Genomic DNA, 6,000 nt, shown 5'->3' on the forward strand with positions numbered 1-6,000 from the left:
TTGCACTGTCGCATGTGGAATCTTAGTTCCCTGACCAGGGATTGAGCCTGAGTCCCCTGCACTGGAAGGTAACCACTGGACCACCAGGGAAGTCCCAAGAGCTCCTTCATTCTTAAAGCACAGTAAAAGCTCTTAGGGTTATCTTTCTGTATATCTTATTCTTCCTGTCTCAGAGGATGGTTGGCTACCTGGGAAGCCTCTATTCCCCCTTCCTCCACATGTTTAACTTGACTCCAAGACCAGTCCCACAGACTATCTTTTCATCCCTTCTTTCTCACATTCTTAATTTTCTTTTTCTATTGCCAGTAACTCTAAGCCCTTTCCAATATAAACAACTCAAGCATGTTCCAAAGCCTTTTCATTCTTCCTCCTCATTCACTGTCTCAATTCTGCAAATTAAAGGTCCTGGAACTGAACTGGCAAAGAAGGAATTCTTAACCAGTGGAGGAAAGGGAGTGGTCTTGAATACACTGCATTAATAATTTATTTTCCTGCTAGTAAAAACAAGTGAAACGTTTATACCTATCTTCTAGGTAAAGAAAGTTACACTATAAAATTCATGTTTACTATGACAACTATTGATTCAAACTAAAATGGTCCCTATTTCAACTAATAAGGTGGGCTAGGTATTTGGACCTGCCTTCCCAGCCAAAAAAAAAAGCAAAATTCCATGATAAAATATTAAAAAGTATTCTTTAAAAGCAGCAGAATACTGAATAGTAAGGAATTATTGGGCCATTGAAGGTGGGAACCACAGTAACCACAATAACCACAATATTATTGAAGGTGGGAACCAAAAAAGTTGAAACCACAGTGCCCAGAAGGCATTTTCCATATCTGCTCAACATGAGTTTCAGCTCTAGGACCTCAAGAGGCACATCAGACAGCAGACAAAGTTCATGGCCCACTCAGGGTTGGAGTCTAGCAGAAGATCTACTCAGAAAATGCTGAGAACCTCAGAGAGCATCACACTATCAAGTAAATTTCATCTGGAAATTGATGTGTCCAAACTCCTGACTTTAGGGCAGTGGTCCCCAACCTTTTTGGCACCAGGGACCAGTTTTGTGGAAGACAATTGTTCCACGGACCGGTGGGTGGTGGGTGTGGGTTCACGGGGTAACGCGAGCGATGAAGAACGGCAGATGAAGCTTCGCTTGCTTGCCGGATGCTCACCTCCTGCTGTACAGTCCGGTTCCTAACAGGCCATGGACCGGTACTGGTCAGCAGCCCGGGGGCTGGGGACCCCTTCTCTGGGGGGTATAATGACAATCGCTTCAGTAGAGTAAAGGAAAACAAACAAGCATAAAACAACCTATAACCAGGATTTGCAACACAAATTACAATGTGATCTAAAAAACTCTATGAGCCTAATTTATAACTGTCCCGGGATAGCAATATGTAGAGTCTAAAAAAATAATACCAAACCAAAACAAAAAAACAGGCTCATAGATACAGAGAATAGATCATTTATTAGTGTAGGGTGGGGTGAAGGGTGGGAGAAGTAGGTGAAGGGAGTCAAAAGGTAAGGAAAAAACCCAAAACTAATTAGTATATATAATTACAGTTGAACCAGAATCAGAGGAGCTGAGGTGAGGTTTCTGTGGCTTCGTGTCTTGAGGGATTATAGAAACTGAAGTTACCTAATCTGTTCCTAAACAGCTCAGAGTCTGTGAGTGATTATGAACAGCAGGGGCGGGGCCGGGGTGTGTGTGCAGGTGGGTTTCCAACCCTTCCCTCTCCTGCTTTTCCCAATAACTTTAGTTTTGGAAAGCCCCTTGTCTGCACTAAAGTAAACCAAAGCCTCCTCTTCCGGGGTGTATACCCTGGCCAGGCCATGGGCTTTGTCCACTTTGATCGCAATTTCAGGAGGGAAATGACTCCAAAAAGAGCTGGAATCTAAGGGCTAGAATCCAGTCCAGTGGTAGAGATGAACACACTTCCAAAAACGTGAAAAACTCCACTTGTTCTAAATCATTTTGCTTCCTGTCCAGGATTTGAACAGGGGTCCTTGTTCTCTGTGAGGAGCGGGGGTCCTTGTTCTCTGTGAGGGGTGTGCAGTTTATCCCGGTAGGAGTTAAAGACACTTTACATTATTTTATTGTTTGTGGAAAATGAACTGTTACCGTCCAGATTATTACACAGGAATCTTACAGTCTTGGTGTCTGAGGAACACACCCAGGGGCAGAAACAATTCACCAGAGACTGAATTAACACCGAAGTGTGGAAGAGAGCCATTTGAAGATGAAAGGTGTTTCCCGGGGCCAAGTGAGGTGATGGAAAAACAAAACGCCAGACATGTACATAAATGTGGAAAGGCTACCTTTTCTCCAGCTTCATGAAGTACTTAGGACTTGATTTTGCAAAGTGCCTTTCATACAAGCTGTTTCCAAAACCACTTTACAGTTAACAAAAAGCTCTGCATTAGCCATTTGTTGGTACGCAGTAATAAATCATGGTAGAGGCAGAGGAAAAAGTTACATCCAGGAGACGACATGGCTGTCAACTGTCTGTGGGGCGGGGCAGGTTGAGGATCTGGTGCTAGGGCACCACAGAGCTGATCTAGATAGCTGACTCCACTCTTCCCAGGTCTTATGTGGATCTGTCAAGCAAGTATAACTACTTTTTGAGCAGTAACCACCGATTGGCTTCTCAATATTTCTCAGGTTTCTCCCACCTCCCAGTACTCCCTGCCTGTACAATTTTCAAGGCAGAGGTACCAAACCACACACAATTTGCCACCCATTAGTCAGTTTTAAGTATAACTAAATCGAGGGTGAAGGCTTGAGGACAGATACACATGGTACAAAATTTGGGAAAAGAAATTTAACTAAATTTATCCAAGACCCATTCTCAACATCGAGCCACCTTCAGGCCCCAACAAGAGATTTTCAAACAGTGAAACTCGGTAAAACGGAGTTTATTCTGGAAGCTGAAATAGAGACTGCATTATTAGTTGTAGAAGGAAAAAGACTTTTCCGAGCTTTACATTGTTAAGACCAAGCAGTTTCTTTTCAGTGATTATGAAATGGAAACAGTAGATGGCGACGTTGCCCTTATTTTGAGGGGAAATAGCTGCTTGTTAGAAGCTGGTGAACTGAGGCAAACACATTTAAAATCTAGGTTTAAAGTGTCGTTTCAGTTGTGTTAGAAATGCACACATTGTACCCACTAGAAGCTAGAGAGTTTCCCTCAACTTTTATTAGCTTTTTATATCTTTCTGTTGTTTTGAGGTTGTGCTTTTATATCCCAAGCTGTGGCCAGAGTAGTAGGTGTAGGGAAGGAATTTACCCTAACCCCAGGCCATTTGCTCTGACCTCCAAAATGCTTATCAAAGGAAGAAGTCAGGAGATGATGAAAATCTATCAAATTATCAGTTTTGAAAAAAGTACTCCAGATATTTGTTTGGAAGAAATGGTAGACAAATTGTAGAGCTGATACACTTCTATGATAGCAAATTTCAGGAACAAATAAAAAAAGAAATGGTAATTACAAATAGATCCACCATTTATTGAGTTTTTGCTATGAGCCAGGCAGCGTGTCAAGTATTTTACATCTGCCATTATGTAATTCTCAGACAAATTATATATAAGGTAGGTATCATTACTCCCATTTTACAGAGGAGGCTTTCAGAAAGTTTCAGGATCTTTCCCGAGGTTTTGCAGTTAGTCACTGGATTGGTCAGAATTCAATTATAAGCTTGTCTGACTTTTTACTAACGTCCCTGGACTATGAAAAGAATTTATCTCACTTTTTCTAAAGCCAATCAAGATAAAGACAAGTTTGCTGTTTTCAGAATGAACCTTCAAAATTTATATATGAGATATATAAATATGTAAATCTCAAGAATGGGGAATAAAGAAGCTTGTGGGGTTAGAGGAAATACTTTTTTCTTAATTGTTAGAACTTTGTGTATCCTACCCAAAACAATCAGATCAAGTTTGTGTGTGGGTGTAGGTGTGAGCGAGTACACACATATATAGCATTATGGACTAAAAAGGCTGCCTGCTTATTTTTTAATGATATTGTTGCCAATTCAAAAGAGCTATGTGGTGCAAAAGTAAGTTTTCACAAACCGCCCATCTCATAAATCAGTAAAAATGTTTCTTAATCATTCTACTCTTAAGTGTAAATTCACGTCAAGGAAACGCTTTTCCCACAGTGACACTAAGCAATAACCTTCCACTGTGGGGTTAAGGGTAACAATGGATAAGCTCACAACCAGTACAGGGAAGCTCATGCAGAGTCTCCACAGTACAGAATACATGTACCTCCTTTGTGAAGTTAGAACTAATCAAATCCTTCTGAAATGTCAACATGATAGTACAAAGTTCCTTGAGTATGTACTTGTGAAGTTAGTTACAATTCAGATAAGCACAATGAACAAAGTATTTTAAAAAGCCCTTTAAAAGTGGCCTTTGGAATATCTTGACTTTGGAAAGATTGGAGAGGCAGAAAAAATGTGCCAATCTAATTCCCTAGTTGGGGTTTGCTCGTGCCTTTTAACGTGCAGTCAAGGCCAACCAAACCACTCCACGTATTCTTCAATTTACTTCAAGACAGTTTATGAGTCTTTATAGGAAAGGAGACAAACCTGGATGGATACAAACCCCACACCTGATACAAGAGTACCGGCCCACCCCTCATGTTTACAAGGTCGGGGGGAAGAGTACAAATGGAAGCCCTGTACCGCATTATCTCATTTTAACGTTATAAATCAAGCTAAAAGCTGTTGAATAAAATATGTTCTACCATCCAAAGTTGACAAGTATACCTTCCTAATGTCATGGAAGGAGTCTGGATTCTCATTGCCCTCAAGGTCCTGCCCTAGAACACACAGGGAGAGCCAACTCCTGGGCTGCTTAAGAGACCTTATGTGCATAGGTGTGCACACCTCATTCCACGTGTCCATATTCTGTCCGTTCTTCTCACAAACACCTTCCCCTTGCCCTCCACCCCTAGGGCCTTATGAACATCGGAGGAAGGACCCAGAGAAGAAGCAGATGTGGGTTCTAGAAGCTGGCAGGGGCCAATGAGGTGGGAAATTTGGGGACCATGTTTGAGTTGTGGGTGGCTTGAGGGCTCTGAGTCATCATGCTCCCTTGACCCTGCAGACTTTCCACCACATGGAGAGGAGCACAGCAGAGGACGGTCAGGGCAGGGCACACGAAGCACAGGGCCTGGCTGGGGCTCTCTTGCATGGATCTCAATGCACTGAGTGTAAGATACTCCATAATTGGTCAAAAGTATATGTGAAGGTCAGCTTTCTCTGTAGGAAAGGAGATCGCAAGAGGAGACAAAAGACCAAGAGTAGGAAAAATGGCAGGAAGAAGAGTCAAGAGAACATCTCTCAGCAGAGGCAGGAGGCAGGGTAAAGTCATGACTTTGCATGCTCAAGCAGAGGAGTTCAGAGATGAGCCAGGTGAAGTGGTTTGAGGAACAGTATCGACCCCTGAACTGCGGAAACAGCATTTGAGAACGCATCTCCAGCGGTCTCTTTTGGGGGTGTACAATTCCGTGACTTGATTCCACGCCCTGGGCTGCAGTTTTGTCTTATGGAGGTGAACGCTGAGCGTTCACTGATGCTGTTGTAGCACCATTCCCACGCAGTAACAGCCTGCTCTGCTTTCATAACCCCCTTGGAGCGAGGCGTCACCTCCCTGTCCTCTTTCCTCTAAGAACTCAGTTGTTTGCCAGACCTCAGGAGGTCATTTTCAAAATCCACATCTCAGAAAAAACACAGGCCTTTGGTGACCACAGTGTTGAGGGAGCCTGGCAGAGGCTTTGCCAGGAGCCAGGCTGTTGATCCTGGCAGGGTTTCTGCCCTGATGTGGACAGAGCACAGGAGACCAGCCTCCCCTCGCTCTCACTCTCCCTTCCTGCTCCCCTGCTGTGCAGTAGGCTTGGGTTTCTGAGACTCCCAGTGGGAGCCAAGCAGCTTGTCTCAGGCCAGGGGTTTGTGGTCTGTGCCCATGGCCTCCCTAGCTAGCCTTAATGTGCTCA

Source organism: Tursiops truncatus, chromosome 3 (genome assembly GCF_011762595.2).
Source record: "Tursiops truncatus isolate mTurTru1 chromosome 3, mTurTru1.mat.Y, whole genome shotgun sequence".
Lineage (NCBI taxonomy): Eukaryota > Metazoa > Chordata > Mammalia > Artiodactyla > Delphinidae > Tursiops > Tursiops truncatus.